Raw genomic sequence first — 21,155 nt, forward strand, 5'->3', positions numbered from 1 at the left:
TGTAATCACAGAAGGTCCAGACACATCTTAGTATCTAGATTCTTTTTTGTTTTTGCTGCTGGAACATTACACATGTGACTGTGTCCAGATTCTGACTTTCTTCAGGCTGTATGTTTTTAGGCTGGGTCCTTGATCCCTGCTGTCTAAGGTCCTAGAATTCCTTCCTTTTCAGGATCTGGCTTGTCTAACTTACTTGCTGCCTTCTAAACAGATCTCAGGCCACTCCCTACTTCACTATATGCCTGTGTAATAAGATCCATTCCTATGCAAAGTGGGGGAAAGGGTGACACGACAGATATAAAAAAGCAAGACCTACTGACACGGAACATATGTAAGACAGACACATATGAAATAATTGGATAATCAGGCAGGCTACATAAGGTGTTCCACTACACGAGATGGCATAGGAGCAGCAGCAGAGTAATAGGACGGATTGACAGCTCTTGGTTAGCCACATCAGGTGGGGCTTTCCTGAGACAACGGGACTTGAGCTGTTATTCAAAAGTGCTCAAGGACTTTAGACAGGCAGAAAAAAGGTAGACGTTAACCGTTTTTGTTGAATGAAACCCAAGAGAGAGAAACAACGGGAATTAAGGCACAGGGACAAGAATGAGCATGGGGTAGGGTGAAGAAAAGACAGAAAGGAGACAGCTAAGACTAAAGAAAAAATTGATATTAAAAAGCATGGGTTAAAGTTGGACACAGTATGTGGCATCCCAGGTATAGTTTAATGACAAGCCTTTTTTATTTAGTTATTTAAATCATAATCTATGAACAAAATAAAAGAAAATCTCATGGCAATTGAGCACCACTGGATTTCTCCTACAAAGCTGGATTTTTCCTACAAAGCTCCTCTGCCTAATGTGTACAGCAAAAGCGTGGCAATGAATTAAAATAGGATGCATGTTATGGAGCTTCCTGGCTGTGCTCTTCTTTCTTGCTTTGTCTTATCGAGTGCATGGAACTATTATGATTGCACAACCCAATTTCTAGTAAAAGAGGCTAGGTCAACTGATTTAATTTTACCCAGACAATCTTGCAGGCTCACTCAGTGAATCAAACAATAATCCTTTAGTTAGTGGATCAATAAGAAATTAAGAAGCAATTAAAGAGGAATGAAAAAAAAAAAACCTAAAAATTTGCATTGACCCAGCAGTAAGGTTTTTTCTCCTCCAGAAAATAAAGATTTAAAAACAATCCAATGCATTGTACTGTTCTTGCATTCTTCTTATTGGTTTGAAAATTTTCAAAATAAGAAGTTAAAGAGAGGAAACCAGTAAAAAAAAAAATTGAAAACTTCAGATTTTTATATTTTTTAAAACTCAAATATAAATAACGTAATTACATTTGTATTGCAACATAAAATATCTTCACTGATTTAAGTAAATAGCTAAATGGACACAAACATAGTTTATGGAAATAGCATAGTCTATGTAGAGCTGCTACAGAATAAAAATCAGTTTTCCAAATAATCATTTCATTTGCAGCACTGAAGCAACATGTTACAATTAAAATGCACTTTCAACTAAGATCATTTCAGTTCCAATCCCTCTCCAAATAACCAAAGCTTAGAGGCACTATTTATTTACTTCACCAACAAAAAACAAAACACAAGAAAAACAGGATTTATTCTTTAAACACGAGCCCTTCAGATGATTTCCAGTTTTCATCTTTCTTGGGTCTAGTAATTATAGCTGCAAGCTGAGAAATAGAAATACACACTTTGGTCTCATATTTCCAACTGAAATATTGGCTAACCTGTGATAAATTGCTTAACCCTACTGTATCATTGGATCCACCTCTGTTTAAAAGGTGAGGAAAAGTTGTTGCTTACCTATGGAAGGTGTCTGGTGCAGGTGAGTGAGCACAAGTCTATTAAAGAACTCAGAATACAGATATGGTATAATGCTGAAATAGTGTGATTTTTTTTTTTACAACAAATTTCTAATTCAAAGATTAAACCTATTAACCATGATCTTCTTTAAAAAATGCCCTGAGCAAAAGAAGATGGACTCTTTCTTAAAAGACTCCCTTGGGAGAGGGAATAGACGGAATCACACATAACAACAACAAACACAAAAGTAAAATAAAGGTAGCAAGAATGTCAAATTCCAAACAAAAAATGCAAATGTTCTGTAAAAGAGAACCTAGAAAGACGTTGGCAGGTCTTGAGACTTGTTCTCAAGCAGGCATGCCCATCGTGCACTGCTGCTCTAATTTCCCTGCTATGAAATAAAAAGACAAATTACTAAGCACTACCTATTTTATGGGCTCTGAATTCTGTGGGGGCGCTGATTTCAGAAGGCGCTGATGTTGGGTGAAGTATTGTATACTATAAGTGACTGTATTTTCTCTTCTGATTTAAAGGTGTTTTATTGGACAATATATGCCGTCTTTTCTTTATGTTTTACATTTAATCCTTCAAATAGAGAGGTATTATGTGAGAAGCTGCGTGGGGTGCTTAAAGACCTGCACACCATCAGTAATGCAATTAAAATTGGCATTTATAAAAGTATATTTTGATTCCTAATCCTGTTTTTACAAGTGCAAAATCACATTAGAAAACAATGTGATGCTAATTAAAGCTTTGTCACCCATAAGACCTTGGTGAATTGCATTTGTAATAGGCTCTGATGCAGAAGCAATTTCTGCGGGAGAAACTTAAGCAGAATATGTGACTACATTTCTTGTTACTCTATTAAAATCAATGCTACAATTGTGTATGTTCCTGTCATGTTTTTAGCTCTAAACTGAGCTTGAAATATCATGTCATCTAAGTTTTAATTCAAAAGCTGAAAAAATGCATTGCATATTATATTTGCATATTTTAGAAACAGTCAAAAGGCCAGGGATGCTATTGATTTTCCTCATAAAGATTAAAAGGACTGATAGAAGCATCAAATGTATGTTTCAAATCATGTATGAATCCCGTCTTGCAAAAACAAATGTGGCTACTGGAAAGAAACAACAACAACAAAAAAAACCCCAACTAACTGGTCCTTATTCTTAGGTTTACATAAAACTTACCTATGAGAATATAAAATTAAAATAAAATAACTTACATTCAAACATAATTTAAAGATATGCATTTTTCTAGGAATCTTCAGGTCAGCCTTAACCGATTGGTAACACAGTCATTAACAAAATCCTGGATCTAATGGGCACTCAAACAGAAATTCAGGCTAAGTTCCTCTTGAATCCAGGAGCCATCCCTAGAGCTCTGGTTGTGGACAGAGAAGAAAATGACATAGGTTGGAATCTGAAAACCATCTAGAGCTTGACTTGACCTTTACAAATGGCCACTAATATTACTTAACAGCTATGTTAATATAGATGCCTCTGTGGTGTGCAATTTAGACAGACCTGGGATTGTGCCATTTTTCTATTGAAAATCCCACTGTAGTAACAAATAACAAAACTCAGAATTTTTAATGACATGCCCAACAGTTAAGTTTCAGTCATCTAGAATAGTACTAATGTGGCCTGGAGGATGCAAACTGACATGAATAATTGATATCTATGAGAGTAATTATAGGGAAGTTTTAAGCTCTTAAATATTCTTAGAAAGAGATAGAGCATTAACATTATTTTTAAATATTCAGATATGAATCATTGAGGTTTTATTTCAAATGTGATTATACATAGATATCTAAGCAGTAAAAGACTCTAGTCCATCATGCCCCCCACCTCTACCAATAAAAAAAATCTATCTATCCATCTCTCTACCCATCTATCTGGATCTTGATCTTCATCTACCTTGATCTTGATGGATCAGAGAAAGGCATAAACGGAGATACAAAATTTAGAAGGAGGTATAACCATGTAACTTTCTACAAAGACATCACACTGCAGATAGGACAGCAAACAAGTCATCCTTCAACGTAACCAAAATAGGGAGGACCCAGTGAGCATGGGCAATGTGCATTAGAGCCTGTGAGTCAGAGTTTTGCACTAGGCAAGTAAAAAGAGGCAGAGATTTAATGACAGCATATAAACAATAGGTGAAAAGGAAGAAAAATATCAAATAAACCCACATATTTGGAAGGGAGAAATGCTCTATGGTAAGATGAAGGATAGTGCAGAGGGGATCAGGCATGAGACCAGAGCGAAAAAAGTGCATGTTTCATCTTGTGAGGGAGTGGTAGCCATTGAAAACACAACCCATATTACAGTAAACCCAATAAACAAAGTAAATATAAAGCGAAGGAGAACTGAAAATAGAAAAAGGAAACTACGTGGTTATTTTCTTCCCTTTAAAGCTACATTGTGCTTCCTTTTGTATTCTGCTTTTTTCAGCCTTTTATTTCTCTTCAAAAGAAACAAACAAGCAAAAATAATTTACAGTCATAGATTATCAGTACCCACATCCATCTGTTTAGTTTAACCACAACAGAATGTGTGAGTGTTTGTATTTGGGGAGAGTCGGGCGGGCACTCCCATGTATCCGTGAAACAATCCAATGTACAAAACCCAGATTCTGTTCAGTAAAAAATTTCACTGTCTATGTTGTATTCCTCCTTGAAAATGCTCATAGGAATTCAACTTAAAGAATCTTCCTCCTCCTCCTCCTTCTTTTTTTTTTTTTTTTTTAATAAGAAGTCAATTGTTTCTGGAATGAATATTCACAATACTTGTCCCCACAAAAGACAGCTAATGCATCCAAAAGTGAAACCGGTAAACAGCCACTGGCAGTAGAAATTTATGGAATTAGAAAAACCGGACTGGTTAGAATACATGACTGCATTCATTGTTTGCAAAATGATTGGATTCATGTCTCATCAAATTTACATTGTGAAGACTGAATATAGTATGATTAGGCATTATTTTAACAACTACATTAAAATACAATTTAAAATAAAATGGCCCTTTATATCATACTAATATCAGTGTTTTAAATAACAAAGGGGATTTTTTTTAAAGGAAAGGATTAGCATTTCGTTTCAATCAGTACAAGCAATGAGATTCCAGTTGGGGTCTCAAAGATTCAGGATTTTATTAATATTCCAGAGATGCATTTGTGTTGCCTCTGGGTACACTGAAAAGCCACTTAAACCGCACTTAAAACAGCACTACAGGATCAAATTGATGTGCATCAACCATTTACAATAAAACTTGATTATTATAAAGGCATACATATTTGCATAATTACATGTTTGATTTTTTGATAATGCAGCATACAAGACAAAATGTTGCTTCATGTAGAAACACATCATCAAAAAGCACCATCTGCTGTAGTATTTAATGCACTGCACACTGATCAAAAATGTTGAAGATGGATTTCTGAGTATCAAAAGGAAAAAAAAGAAAAACCTGAGTTGTATTTACACAGGCAGTATGGCTGGCTGGATCATGCAGAAAGGAGAAATAAAATTCAGGCAAAACATGGTGTAAAAAGATAAGACCCACATATCTTCAGACATAGAAATGAGCACTTTCATTAATATGGCATAAGAGGTTTGGATATCTATTTATATGATGTCATCCTTGCATTTAGTAAATTTTTAGATTCTAGATTCTATATTTAGAAATGAAACACTTTAGAATAATTGCTCATGAATAGGGTTATCCTTGGAGAGGCTTCCATTATGTGTAGCAGTGTATTTGGAAAAGAGAAAGAAAAAAACCTTCCATTTTTCATTGTGCACTAAAATGAGGATAGTAACAATTATTATCTTAGTGGATTTATACATGCTTTTTTCCCTCTTTTCTTCTTCTTTTGTTTATTTTTTGCTTAAATAATCCTCCTAATTTTCATATAATGTACATTTCAAGAGAGTATCAAATAAAAAGTAGAAAAAAATTTAAAAATATAGAAGTTGGAGATTCATTTTCTGAAAGAACTGATTTTAGGAAAAGAAAACAAAAAATCAAGAAAATGCCCACAAAAAATGCTAACATACAAAATACACTTTCCAAATGCTTTGCGGAACACTTAGCTAAGTAGAAGACACAGTTATGGGATAAACAGAAACTATCTGGTCATGAGGTTAACTATGTTGTCTTACGATTGGTGAAATAAATCTACAGATCATAAGGGCATTGTGTTGAAAATGAAGTCGTACTGCTGAGAAGGGAGAAATGACCTCTTCATCAGAACTCTGTTTACTCAGGGCCTATAAGAATTATTTAAAACCACAAATATTTTCATCTAGGTCATTTGCTATGTGAGTCCTCAAAGATCATAACTTAAGGAAAGAAATCCTATAGATGAAGAACAAGAAGTGAATTAGGGAAACTGAGAAATAATGAATTTGAATTAAATCAATGTCCTACTGCTAGCTCCAAGCAAAAAAAAAAAAAAAAAAAAAAAAAAACCACCCAAAAACAACAACAACAAAAAATGAAATATCACTCTAATTGCAGACTTAACATTACAAACAGAAGACATAAAGACTTGTACAAGTATAGGGATTTAGCAAAGTAAAAATTTAATAATACTAACAGTTTTATCCAATTAGTAGACCTAAGCATGGAGAGGGGAAATGTTCTGAGGAAAAGTCCTAAAAGCTTTTCAAAAGGAGGAACCAGGGACCCAAGGAGGAACCAGGGACTCAAGGAGGTAAGGACCATCCATCAAATACTGGAAAACCCACCACTCACACATTGGAGCTGAGTCAGGGAACTTGATCTTGTGCCTTTTAGACACTGGCAGCTCCATACTCATTTAATTTCCTGTCTAGAAAACACTACAGGAAGTTGGTATATCCATCGGAACAGATGCATAGGCACCCTAGCAAGTGAAAAGGGGCTTGTGGGGAGCAGCTGGGCCCTCTCTGTGGATGTTCTGCTTGCTGACAATGGACCTGAACATCAGAGAGTAAAACGCACAAGGGTCATAGCTACAGAGCTTGTCCGGGCACATATTACATTGTCTTACATGTTATAGGTATGTTCAAAGATCCAAAGTTGAATCTGCTGTCATGATAAGTGAAACCTTTAACGGATACTCATTTCTTAAGATTCAGAAACATGTACATGTGTGCATGTGTGTGTGTTGGAAAAAAAAGAGAAAAGCATTTGAAAAATATGCCCTGGGTTCACCAGAGAAAAATGAAAATCAATTTTTTAACCTGTAACAGATATTAGTATTAGATTCCCTGTTGGAGGGGTTTCTATTTATTTTTGAAGACTTCCCTTTTATATTTTTACCATTTTTTTAAATTATGAAAACAGGACACATTTAGACCTGAAAATACATAGCCTATAGGAAAGGACAAAGAAGAAAATTAAGACGACCAGAAATCTTACTTTCTACTTACTTAGCTTTTACATTTCAAATAGAAAAACACGAGACATTCTTTAAATGAACAAAAGGCCACTGATTCATTCAAAGTTCCTTTTTAAAAAAAAATTAAGCTTTTTTATGATTAAATAAATAAACATTAATGATAAAAACTCAAACAGCAGTGGAAAATCACATGGTGTTCACACTTTTGGCAGCCCTCTTCTGGCCTGCCTTTGGCCAATACCTCTCCCTCTCCCCTGAATAAAGAGTTCACACAGCCAAGAGGAAATGCCCCAATCAACTTGTAGAACATGCTTTGGGGAGCCCAGTTCAGAGGCCTTCCCATCCTCTCTGAGCATCCCAAGGATGGGCTATATTACCATTGGGCACACCTTCAGATCCTCAGCCTAGCCAAGGGGCAGCTGATTGCAGATAATGTGGAAGGAGCATGGACAATCTGGCTGGGATGTTCAGTGTATGCTCACCAGGCCCTTCATGGGGTGCAAACAGTTTTTGATGGTAAGAGAAGTGGGGTGCAGGTTAAGGACAGGAGTGGCATGCCCCCAAATCTGAAAATTCTACACTGGAATCTGGTCGTGCAAGTCATTATGAAGGTATATGTGTTAAAGAAAGAGAATAGAACATGTTTCATTTAATAGTTTGTTAGCTTGATTTCTGACCCTTAAAGATTTTGGCACATGGTGTGTTGGCCTACTTTTGCTCCTGGAATTGCAAATGTTAGGGACAGGCCTGATGGCAACAAAAAAAATCTTTGCAGTAGGGTTTTCTGAAGGAAAGCGACAGCAGTTTAGTTCTGAATATTGCCATGTTTCCTCTTGGAAAATGAGTAGAGCAAGAGAATGTACAAAAATAACCTAAAATTCTATTTTCATGGAGACTAGAAAACAGAAAAAAATAGATAATCTTCTAAAGTAACTGACACCAACAGAGCCTGCAGGCTTACCCATAGAACACTGAGGCAGAATAGTGAGAAGGTGTGGGCAGGCTCAGGGGCTGAGTGGGGTAGATCTCAGAAATTCTCAGAAGACTTACAAAAAAGTCCCCAAAAACAAACAAAAAAACCAACCAAACTTTATCATAAGCAAAAATTACTGAGAACTAGACTGAGACCAAATGAAAATCAAATGGAGGAAGAGACAGCATGTGCAGCAGGAAAAGTGCCCAGTGGGTCCCAAAGGCAGATCTGAGAATACTGCAACAAGAACAAATAAACAATACCTAATTATTTAATACATAGATGACATCAGAAGGCAAGGCCTGTGCCCATAAAGGGCAGCACTTATAAAGGATCCAGGCAAGTACAGGACTTGCTGATTAAGTATTCCTGAATTAAAAAAGGTTCTGAAAGAAAGAAACACTATATTTTAAAAATATATCTATCCCTGTAGCAACAAAAATGGTGTCTTTGACCCACAGAGACTCAAAGTATACTTTGTCCTTCTCCCTTCTCCTTTGCTCTAGGAAACTCTGGCTATTACCAAGTCCACAAAAACCTAACTCATTTAATATGAGCATCAAGCAAAGAATAGGCACAACACAAAGACAAAAATACAAAGATACTTCAAGAAAAAATGTTTTAAAAATTAGAAAACTTCTAAAAATGATGAAAATTCAATAGGAAAAAAATTACCCTAAAAGCATATGAAAAATTTAATCCTGGCCGGGCGCGGTGGCTCAAGCCTGTAATCCCAGCACTTTGGGAGGCCGAGACGGGCGGATCACGAGGTCAGGAGATCGAGACCATCCTGGCTGACACGGTGAAACCCCGTCTCTACTAAAAAATACAAAAAACTAGCCGGGCGAGGTGGCGGGCGCCTGTAGTCCCAGCTACTCAGGAGGCTGAGGCAGGAGAATGGTGTGAACCTGGGAGGCGGAGCTTGCAGTGAGCCGAGATCTGGCCACTGCACTCCAGCCTGGGCGGCAGAGCGAGACTCCGTCTCAAAAAAAAAAAAAAAAAAAAAAAAAAGAAAATTTTAATCCGATATCAAATAATACTGAAGCAATCACTGTTATGAAACAAAACCACAAAACAGAAATACAAGAAATCAGGAAAGTGTATCTTAGACTAAAAGCATCAAAGATTGAAGGAGGCAAAGCAGTTACTGACAGAGCTCAGGAAAGAAATAGATAAGATACAATTATTTCAGAAACGGAGACTAATTTTTGCACATGACAGAGTAGACACCACAGAGAATAAAAGACAGAGGATAGAAACTAGAAAAGCAAAGGGAAACAGAAATAAAGGAGATTTAAAAACAATCAGAGATGCAAATATATCCATTAATAAATTTCTCCCCAAAGAAAATCAAAATAATAAAACTGAAAAAAATTATAAATATAAGTTAAGAACATTTTCCTGAAATGAAAGAAGACTTGGGTCTGTATTATGCAAGGACACTGGGAAAACTGACTGCAAATGCTCGACAATGAGACATATACTAGTTTGGTACAGCTTGAAATCTTAGTTATCAAAGTTGATTTTTGGCTAATAAGCATAACAAAATAACAAAGAAAATTTGTAATGTTAAGAGAGGAAATAAAATTATAAATATATGAATATATATGTATCAAAATGGCAGCAAGTATAACAAAACAGCATTTGCAGGAAACATGTAGAGAAGTGGAAAGACGCTGACTGCACAAGGCTTTGATTTACCACTTTCAGTCCAAGAAAGATCAAGCGAACAAAAAATAAGTAAGGACAAAGAGGAGCCGGACAACATAATCAACAAACTCGAATAGAATTTGTTCACATCACTGAGATTTTTGGCTTATTTTGTTTATGATACATAATTATTCTATCTTTGCTGAAACTGATCTCCGTGATATTTATATATCAGCATCAAATATAATGGTGAAACTCTAGAATCATCTTCATCAAACTCAGGAACATGATAAGTCTCTCAATTCCTTTACATTACTATAATTTCATATTACAAGAAGGATTCCATATTAACATTTAAAAATAGAAAGATATTGGAAATAAAAATTACAAATAAAGGGGGTAAATCTATCCTTATTTACATATGAGTGTTTAGCCACAACTACAAGAGAATCAGGTAAAGACTACAAAAAATAATTTATTTAATACGAATGAAATTGAATTTATCTACTTCTATTTTTTGGCTTTCATATATACAAACAACAATCAGACAGAAAATATTTGAAAAATAAGAACCACATTTATAATAGCAAAAGACATAAAATATCTATGGAAAACAACTAGAATTGTAGACAGCTATATAAAGAGAACTGTAAAATTCACTTGATGTACACACAATGTAGACTTGAAAAAACAGCAAAATTTACCAAGTTCTAGGGTAGGAAGACTCTACATTATTAAGAAAAGTCTATTTTTGAGTTAATTGATATATTTAATGCAATCTCAATAAAACTACACATTTTTTTTTTTGATGGAAATTTACCAGCCGAATCTGAAGTTGATATGGAAAAACAAGCTAGAAGAGTCAAATTAAAAATGAGCAAAAGCATGAATTGTTAATTCACAGAAAAAGTGAATATATAAATTGGATGCTTAACCATACTCATAATAATAAATTCAAATAAAACCTACATTGAAATGTCAGGTTTTACCAATTGAAATAGAAAAAAAAGTCAAAACTTTGGTGGCACATTTTATTGTAAAGGTTGTGGGAACAAAAGACTCTCTGAAACCCAGCTAACAATATTTATAAAAATTTTTAAATGCATTATACATTGGTCCATCAGTTTAGCTTCTGGGAATTTATACATACATAGTCTTTCCTCACAAAAGATTGGGGACACTCCAAATGTCCATCTATGGGGTACTGGTTAAATAATCTTTGATATAGCCACAGGTTGGAATATTATGCAGCTGTGAAAAAAGAATAATCTTTGTATACTAATACAGAAGGTTTTCCAGAATATATTAAATAAAAAAGGTAAGATACAAAATTGTGCATATTACTTATATTTTGAATAAAAATGGAGGAAAAGAAAAAATTATATTTGCATTTGTTTATATTTGCCCAAATAGCAGAATAAATATAAAATTCTACTAAATGTTAGTTTCCTATAAGGAATGGGAGGGACAGTGGCAGAGGTAACTGTAAGATACCTAAACGCATCCCTTTTACTTTTTAATAGAATTTTCCATTTTAAACCTCAATGTTCTCTATATTCAAAATAAAAAACATTAAAAAAAAGAGTCTCTTAGCACATTCAAAGATAACCAGGATATTAGTTTTTCTGAGGATGTTTTTTTAAATGTCACACTTTAGGTATCCATGGTTCCAAGTCACTTTCTATTTTACTCTTATGCAGAAGGTCAGTAAGCAGAGACAACAAGGTGCCAAAGTAGGCTGGAATACAAACAGACTACAAGTAGACCAGGGCATAATAGTCCCAGGAATGCTGGTAGCTGTTTCTTGAGGAGTTACTGACTTAAGTAAACTTTTAACCCAAAGTGGTGCTATCTTCTACTCTTCACTCTTTAATCTTTCATGTCATCTTAGGCAATTATTTCCAGGCAATCAAAACAACACTTGTGTGACTGCAAAAAATCATTAAGTTATTCAACAAATAATTCCTTAGTACTAATAGGTGACTAGCACTCTGACAAACACTGTATATATTTTGGTCAATTATGCAGAGCCTTCTACAGAGTCAAGTAGAGGAAGTAGCAAGAAACAAAGCAAATAAATACAACAATACAACAATGGAAGATTGACTAAGATAAGGTCGCCAGAGAAGGCTTCTCTGAAAAGATGGCATTTAAGCCAAGACCTAAAGGACATATGAATCCTTTACGAGAACATAAGGGAGAGTGGAGTTCTAAACTTGGGAAGCATCGTGTACCACATGTGAAGGATGAAGATGAGAAAGAAATCAACTTGCTTGAGAAAATGTCAGGAGTCAGTCTAGAGAGTGGAGAGTGAGGATTCACTAATGTAAAATGAGCTCAGGGAACAGGGCAGGAGGTTGACCAACAGGACTTATAGCAACATTGATGTGCCCGGACTAAGACAAAGTGCAAAGAGAGATTGCATGTCAGGTAGTGTCATGCTGGGATTTATGTTTCAAGAAAGACTGTTTATGTGGCTTTGTAGAGATTCAATTAAGGATGAGAGTCACTGTGTTCTGTGTACATGGAGATCAGTTTGAAGGTATTGTGGTTGTTAGGTTTAAAATAATAGTGGATCAACTACAATGTGGCAGTAACAATGAAGACAAGTGGATCTCCTTACGATGCATTTAGGAGACAGATGATCAGACTTAGTGATGAATTGGACTAGAAGAAGAAAGACAGGGAGAAATAACGAATGGCTCTCAGGGTCCAGGCCTGATCAACAGGGTGGATGATGTTGCCAAAAAAAAAAAAAAAAAAAGAAGCAGGGAGGATGGAAGGAGGACTAGATTTTTGGAGGGAAATAAAAATGCAGTCTTGGGTATATTTATGTGAGATGTTCATGAAGCATTCATAAGTGGGTGTTATAAAAACAAGTGTGTAAGTCAGGAGGTCAGAGGAAAGGTTAGGACTAGAGATACAGACGTAGGAGTCATTGGCTTGGAACTGGTATTTTAAGCCATGAGGATGAATGAGATTATTTATGGAAACTTAAGGCATGGGGTTCAGAGCAGAATACGGAGGAAATTCAATACTTAGAGGTATTACAGAAAGTGGAAGAAAAGACACAACAGAGGCTTAAGAGGAGCAGGTAGAGAAGCAGATAAAAGACCAGGGAAACATGAAATCATGTAAGCCAAGAACAATTTTGGGGAGAGAGTGGTCAATTTTGAGAAGAGAATGGTCCATTGTTGGATGTTGCTGAGAGTTCTAGTGAGATGAAAATGTGGACGCAGCAATATAAAGATCATTAGTGACCAACTGGGTCATGTGGGTGAATGCCAATTTAAAGTGAATTCCAAAGTGACTGTGAAGTGAAAATGTAAAGGTGCTGTGTGTACACAACTATTTTATGGAGTTTTATTGTGAAAGAGAGAAAAGAATGAATGGTAGCTGGAAAGGGATGTGGATCAATACGGAATATTGTTTTAGGACAGTAATACTGGATTATGGCTATATGCTGATGGGAATAATTGACTGGAGACAGTCTGACGGAAGCATTGAACTTCTTGAGAAAGTGAGAGGGATGGGATTCCCAACATGAATTCAGGGATGAGCATTTGATTACAAGGAATTATATTGAATTGCACAGAGGGAAGAAGACAGGTTTTGTGGTGGGAGGCTTTCAGATTCTGTGGTGGGAACCTCCCATTCTCTTTAATGAGGTAGGAGATGAGCAGAAAGTAGAAGTAGGAAGTGGTACCTCCAAGGGAGAGGTGATGGTATGAGCAAAGTTTTCGAGGAAGAGTAGATGTTCACCATGTAGGTGATTGCACATGGGAGGTGAAATGGTTAGAGTGAGAGGGGCAGAGTGAAGGGCATTCCTGATGAAGAAAAGTCAGTTCACAAAGGCATGAAGATGCCAAATAGTCTGGTACATTAGGCCATCAAGTAGGGTCGATAAATATGGCTGGAGTAAAGGGTACAAGAGCTAAGATGGAGGGCCTTGGAGGAAATGCTTAGGAAGTTAGTGTTCTATAGGCACATGCAGCCACTGGGAACTACAAGCCATCATAAGAAAATTTCACTCAGAGCACAAAGCAAATAATGAAAGCATTGACCAATCAAGGAGATGACTGCAGGGGTCCTGGTGAGAGACAGTGATAACCTGAATTAAGGCAGTGGCTGCAGGAGCGGGAAAGCACAGCCTGGAAAGATAGCAAGCAGGCTTACTCAGCAGGACCTCGTTATCAAACATGATAGTTACATAGGGAGAGCAAACAGTGAGAGAAGGTGAAAGTTTACGGCATAGTCCTGGTGAGCAGCTACAATTAAAGGACAGCAGAGAGAAGGAACAGCAAGAAGAAGCGAGAGGAATCAGGAAACAACCAAGTTGAGTCAGAGTAGAGGTTAGAAGTTATAAGTTCCAATGATAATGTCAAAGGCGCAAAAAAGCAGAGACAACAGGACCTGAAACAGCAAACAATCCACTGGAACCAATATTTACGCAAAAAAGCAATGACTCACAAGAAGTTTTACAAAAAGTATGTATAGAGAGAGCCTAAAGAATTGTTAATAAGGAATACTAAGAAGTAAATAAAAATCACCTGCACAAGATTCATCATTACAAATGAATGTGTTTAGCATAAAATAAAGTGGGTATCAATGGTACCTACATCATTTTGTTAGTAGATATAAAACAATGATGATAACTTTCACAGATTCACTCACTATCTTACTCCCCAAACTCTATTTTCTTCCTAAGGTCATAAGTTCCTCAAACGTAATTTCTCCTTACCGTGGAGGTTTTCAGGAACATAACCTTCAAGGTTGGGAAGGAAATACCATATCTGAGAATAGATTTTGCAATCAGTTAGCCACATACCTCCCTAGGCTTTTGTTTCCTCATCTTTAAAATGAAGTACTTGAATTGGATAACCTCTGGGGTGTCTTCCACTGTAAGACATGTACCAGTCTGTGAATGTAGCCATTATCTCCAAAATGTTCCTGTAACTCTCATAGTGCTCTTGGCAATAAGACTAGAAGCGGTGGGTCTGCAAACCACAGCCTGCCTGCCTGCCTTATTGTTTACTTAAAATAAGTTTTCCCATCGTGTCTCAATTTTCATTTCTGTAAAGTTAGAGATGCATTTTCAAAGACAAATTCTAGAGCCATAGAAGCTTAACAAGCGAGGTGCCTTGCGCAAAGTGAACATTCATTAAACATTTCTTGATTAAATGAATATGGAAATCCATACTCAAAGGTTATGTGCTCCAGCATACCAGAGACTACTAAAATCCCTTCTATAGCATCCCTGACCATCTCTCTCTTTTTTAATATCTCCAGACCTGGAGAACTCCTAATCTCTGAGGGGTGCCAGTGAATCCTTATGACTGGCACAAGGAATGACAATAATGCAGAACCAGAACCAGGTAGCAGATCTGTCTAACCCGGGCACTGCCAACTGGCTATGATGTAAGTGGCAGGAAGTGCCAGTCAATGGCACTGAAGTGAAATAGGGTTTAGGGGCTTCCAACGACACCAACTGAAAAAAGAGCAATCAGAGTGATGCTGCTGAGATGTAAAGCTTTATCAGGATATGTCCCGGGAATTCTGCAAGAGAAAAGAAATCTTTGCTTTTAAGACAAAGACAAGTGAACTCTGCTTGCACTGTAATTTGCTACCTCTGAAGACCTTAACTCTGTTTTACTCCTTAATCACATGGAAGACACTGTTCATTTTTAGACAGCCCTTTTAGATTTTTCCTAAGAATGACCTAAAATTTGCCTTCATAATAGCTTTACCCACTAGTCATAGGATACTTTCCATCATCAACATGCCAGATCTTCAAGTACCTGGAGATGTCAATCATATTATCTAGCTTTTTAAAATTTTTTAAAATATTTCATGCGACAAAAATGGTTTTGAGTATATGAACACCCAGGTACCCGCTACTCAGCTTAAGGAATAAAATATTGTAGATTTGATTCAAATCTCGTAATCCTTATGATGCCATTTCTTTTTCTCCCTAAGGTAATAAATCCTCTAAAATTTGTCTTTGTCATTCTCATGCCTATTTTATATTTTTTACTGCACATGGATATATCCATAAAAGATATATAGCATGTTTTTGTGTTGAAACTTTATATACATGATATTATACTGCCATGTATATATTTCTGCAATCTGCCTTTTTCTTATTAAAGTTCTGCATTAGAGATTTATCCATGTGGCTATGTGTAACTCAAATGTGTTTTTTTTTTTTAAATCTGGCATATCCCCCAGTATGAATATACCACATTTTTTTTCATTATTTTCTTGGACACTTAGCCTGATGAACTGCCATTCTTAAAAGAGAAACTCTTCAATTGCCTACACATTCCTGGACCCCCGAGTGTGTTTTTTCACTTGGTGATTGAGAGAGAGATCTTATGATAGATGATAGAGAGATCTTGTCTGCAGCCTACAGGAAAATGTAATGACCATTTGGTGAGTGGTCTAGTAAGTCTAGTAGTCTAGTAAGAGGAGAAGACCTTTTGATTTTTTTCTTATAATTCTCAGGTGGGAAAACTCAGGGCACATGGTGAAATTTAATTATGACTACTTTTAATCTTATTTGTGACATAATGGGATGTTTCTCCCTAACTTGGATACATAAATAAGGGTAAGAAAGCAGAGTACCTCAATTAAGGAGAGGAGATTTAAGTAAGTGCTTTACAAAAGCCATTTATTCTACCTTAGGGTAGCCATGGAAAGATCAAGTGTTAGGATGATTGAGAGTGGTGGTCCCAAAGTTTCGTCGCATCTTTAGTCTCCTATGACATTTCCCATAGGTGCCCTATAACAACTATCTGACTTTGTGCTTTCCTGTAAAACGAACTCTGTAAACACACATTTTTACACACACACAAACACCCCTGTTTTTGTATGTATGCTTACATACACAAGTGACTGGAAAAAACATATCAAAAAAGTGAGGGTAAGTATCTGTTGGTATTGAGATTATGGGTGATTCCTTAAGTGGTGATTAAGGATTAACTATGGGTGATTCCTTTAGTTCTCTGTGTCCAATGCTTAATGTCCTCTGTGCAGCGGTGGCATGGGGCACTGGAGACACCAAGAGGAACCACACAAATGTAGCCTTGCTTTGCCTTGGAATTTTCTAAATGCTAGACTATAAACATGAATTCATTTTGAAATAAGACCAATAAAAGTGAGCATTTAAAAAGGCTCTATCACATGTGCTATATGAATTAAGCTATGAATGGAAAGAGATAATTTGTTTTAATTGCAGCTATTTTTTGGACAAGATAAAATTTCATCATTTAAGATACTACTAATACGTTAAGTAAGTTCTTTTGTTGGGTTGGTTGCAGCCATTTAAAAAGAGATTATTGGAGATGTGGAGGGCAAAAACAATCTTTATCCACAACTTCTGCTTGTCTGGGGATGGGGACAGGGTTGGGAAGAGGTTGAACAGAGCAGAGCTGAGTGGGGTCAGTGCAGCTGGACTTTGGTCCCCCAAGCCCTGTCGTGCTTGTCCTCTCCATAAGTGGCCAACCTCACATCTTTAAGACAGTTTTACTCTTTCAGTAATTCTCTTTGCCCTGACTCTCATGCTTTCAAGTTCCCATCACGACTGCCTTGAATAATGAAACAGAAATAATAGAAATATTATTTGTTGTTTTCACTGAAAGTAATTTATGTGGCCTCTCAGCCCTTTGCCTATGAATTTGTGTTTTCAAGGTTTTTATTTCTATGAACAGGACTTTTCTTTGAATTTTGAGATCATCCATGGCAATTTCATAGGTATTCAGCCAGGTGAGCCTCTGCCAGGTGGGCTTGCCCACCTCCCATCCATTTCCTCAGGTGAACAGCCTCTTGTTTGGCCTCATTCTCTTCTTCTCTTTTTCTGTTCAAACAGTAGACTCTCCGAAGACATGAACAGGTTTAGATTTGCCTACCATTTACCCACAGTGCTTTTCAGAATCCTGGCACAGAGTAAGCACTTAAGCATTATTTATTAAATCAACGAGTGGTTGTCCACATAGACTTTTTTTATAAGCATAAGACCAATAAACGTGGCCATTTTTTTTTTTTTTTTTTTTTTTTGAGGCAGAGTCTTGCTCTGTCACCCAGACTGGAGTGCAGTGGTGTGATCTCAGCTCACTGTAAGCTCCGCCTTTGGGGTTCACACCATTCTCCTGCCTCAGCCTCTCAAGTAGCTGGGACTACAGGTGCCAGCCACCACGCCTGGCTAATGTTTTGTATTTTTATTAGAGATGGGGTTTCACCGTGTTAGCCAGGATGGTCTCGATCTCCTGACCTCGTGATCCGCCCTCTCGACCTCCCAAAGTGCTGGGATTACAGGCATGAGCCAAAACATGAGCATTTTAAAAGACTCACTTTGGAAAGTGGAAAGTCAGGAGAGGTTGCAGAGGATATTCAAGCACAAGACACCAAGTTAAGCTGAAATTCTGACCTAAGGGTGTTGGATTTGTTTGTCTTCATGCTAACAAATGCAAACACCCTTGTGTCATCCCTGACTTATAGCTACAGGCTTAATGCTGGATGAACACTTCATCTTCCTAATAAGGTAACACCCCTGTCCAGGAACAGCCCTTCACTAGCATGGCCCAGTACTGCCGACTTTGGTTCCTCCAGCTGTTGAAATGGGCCTGTGACCTTCAGTGGGATTTGTTTATTGAGAAACTGTGCATAAACCTGCTTTGTCATTCTAAAGTCCAGAAAGCAAGCAACTCAGAGCTGGATCCAATGCCAGTGGGTGTCCAGAGGTGCCTTTTCTCTCTATTCCTCAACTTTAGGTCTCTCCCAGCACTCTCTAAAGGAAGCTAGGCCTTGGAAGCTTTCTCTTACTTTCTCCTGCAGAGGTCTCAAAATCAAAGTTTTCTAAACTGAATTCATGATCTTGTTCTCCTTCTGCAATGGCTACTCCTCTCACACCCTTCATCTTTTCTCAAATGACCTCATTGAGCAACTTTGAGATCATCTTGAATTCTTTCATATTCCTCATTCCTGGTACTAGTTTACTAGGACTGCCATAACAAAGTACCATAGACTGGGTGGCCTAAATAACAGAAATTTCTTGTTTCACAGTTCTGAAGGCCAGACGTCCAATTACAAGGTGTCTGCAGAGCTGGTTTCTTCTGAGGCCTCTCTCTTTAGCTCGCAGATGGCTGCTTTCTCCCTGTGTCTTCACATGGCCTCCCATATGGGTTTCTGTGTCCAGATTTTCTGTTACCATAAGGATTCAGGTCATATTGAATTATAGTCACCTTACTGACCTCACTTTCAATGAATTACTGCATTAAAGACTCTTCTCCAAATACAGACGTTCTGAGGTTCTGGAGATGAGGACTTCAACATACGAATTCAGCTCATAACATTATCTTATCATTCAGTGTGACCTAGTGAAGACTGGAATTCCAGCTCCATCATTTGCTCTATGTGTGATTAGAGAGCAATTACTTATCCTAAGTCAGTCCGAACCAAATTTTAGCTCATTTAATCAGAAAATAAATCTAGTTATTATGGCTAACAGACACTTCAAAAGGGCCAGAGAAGCAGTGTGTACATTACCCAGCCAATGGCCACATTACCAATCAAGACACATAACTGAGCACTTGAGCATCTCTTTCATCCGCAGTGGCCCAACCAGTTTGCGTACATTGCCAACCCATAGTCACGGAGCACTGGGCATTGCTGCTGGAGCCACTGAAATTCTTGCTACTGGAAATCGGGCGCAGTGTAGGACTTCCACTGGCGTTTTCACCAGAGTGGTTTCCCGCAAAAGACCTCTTTCTTTGAATCTTTAGATTCTGGGAAAAACTCAAATGCACACATCAGCTGGGGGAGACTCTTCCAATGTCAGTGTAATAGTTATCAAGGAATATGGGAAAAGTGAGTATTTGGTATTTTCAATTTTTATATTGGAAGCTGGTCTCTTCTTTCCAGCAAGACTCACTCATAAGGCAGTGCATTCTTCAGCATAGAAAAGGGCTTTAGATTCTGGGCTGCCAAAAATTAGGAAAATATATACTACCTCCTCTAATTTTAAGTCGTTTTATATGTAAAATGTGCCCAATAATAGTACCTATTTTGCAGGGTAATTGTTAGCAATAAATGGGACTGTATATGTGAAATCAGTGTGTTGAATAGCCTGAACGTTGTAGTGCACAAATGTAATATGCTTTTATTTCGTCTCCAACTATTTGTTGTGCTATGTTTGGTCTCACTTTGCCATGTCTTAGCATCTTGGGTGAATCCTACAGTTTTCTAGTCACGTTCTGTTATTTAAACAAAACAAAAAGAGTCAAGTCTAATTTGTTACAGTATAGCCCAGTTTAAAATTTGAATCTCACATTTGTTTTGATGTGACTGGGAATAACAGAAAGTATCACTTAGTTTAGGTAGAAACTCAGAGATAGAAATTTCAGCAGACGCATGGATCCCATTTCTTTCAGCATCCTGCTGAAAAGGGGGCATGTTTGAGCCAGTGCATTGCTAGATTCACTGTGTGGCTCTGCTCCAAGAGGAGAAAAACATTCTTTTGCTTTCCTTTTTTATAGGACAAGTGTGCAAGTGGCTTTGCATGGTTGAATAAACATTTGGAGTTCAGGCCCCAAGCATTTTTAGCTTAGGTGCCGGGTGTTAGGGGAATGCTGGGGAATGCCAGCTGCCCACATCTAGGGATATTAGGCGGCCCTTGTTCTATGAAGTGTTGAGTTGGAAGGCAGCTTTTCCTTGGGGAATGAAGAAGGGAAGTCCCGGTATCAGTCAGCTCATTATCAGGGAACCCTGAAACAGCTTTAAGGGTAGTTGAAATTACAAGACATTCTTGCTTGTCCTCACAAAAGCACTTCCCCTCCTCAAAGTGCAGGCCTGACTCCTGGCTCAGGGATCCACTCTGGAAAATGGGGAAAGGCTGTTCTCACACTTCTGTGGTGCTGCTTTATGCAAGCCTTCGATCCTTGGATATGTTGAAGCTTGGGGGCTGGAGATAAAGAAAGGGGTTTAAAGATTTTCTCTTAACGGATTAAGCTATAAGACCTTCATTGGCTGGTGCTGCCTGTTGCATAGCTGGTGTTTAATGCTGCCTCCTTGTGGAGGCATAAGAGATCTTCTAACATGATTCTTCTCAACTTCAGCCTCAGTACCCATCTCTTGATGTGCCCACCTCAGCCTCCTACCTGGGCCTGCTACCAGGCCCAATACCCCCCAAATAGTCCCAGCCTGGCTATGGGTTCTCAGGAAATGTATTTCTCCTTTTATGCCAGACACAGGGAGTGCAGGCTTCCTGCACCACTGCCACCTCTCTTTCCCTGGTCTTCCCTCTTCAGT

The sequence above is a fragment of the Macaca fascicularis genome, chromosome 1 (assembly GCF_037993035.2).
Source record: "Macaca fascicularis isolate 582-1 chromosome 1, T2T-MFA8v1.1".
In the NCBI taxonomy this organism is placed as follows: Eukaryota; Metazoa; Chordata; class Mammalia; order Primates; family Cercopithecidae; genus Macaca; species Macaca fascicularis.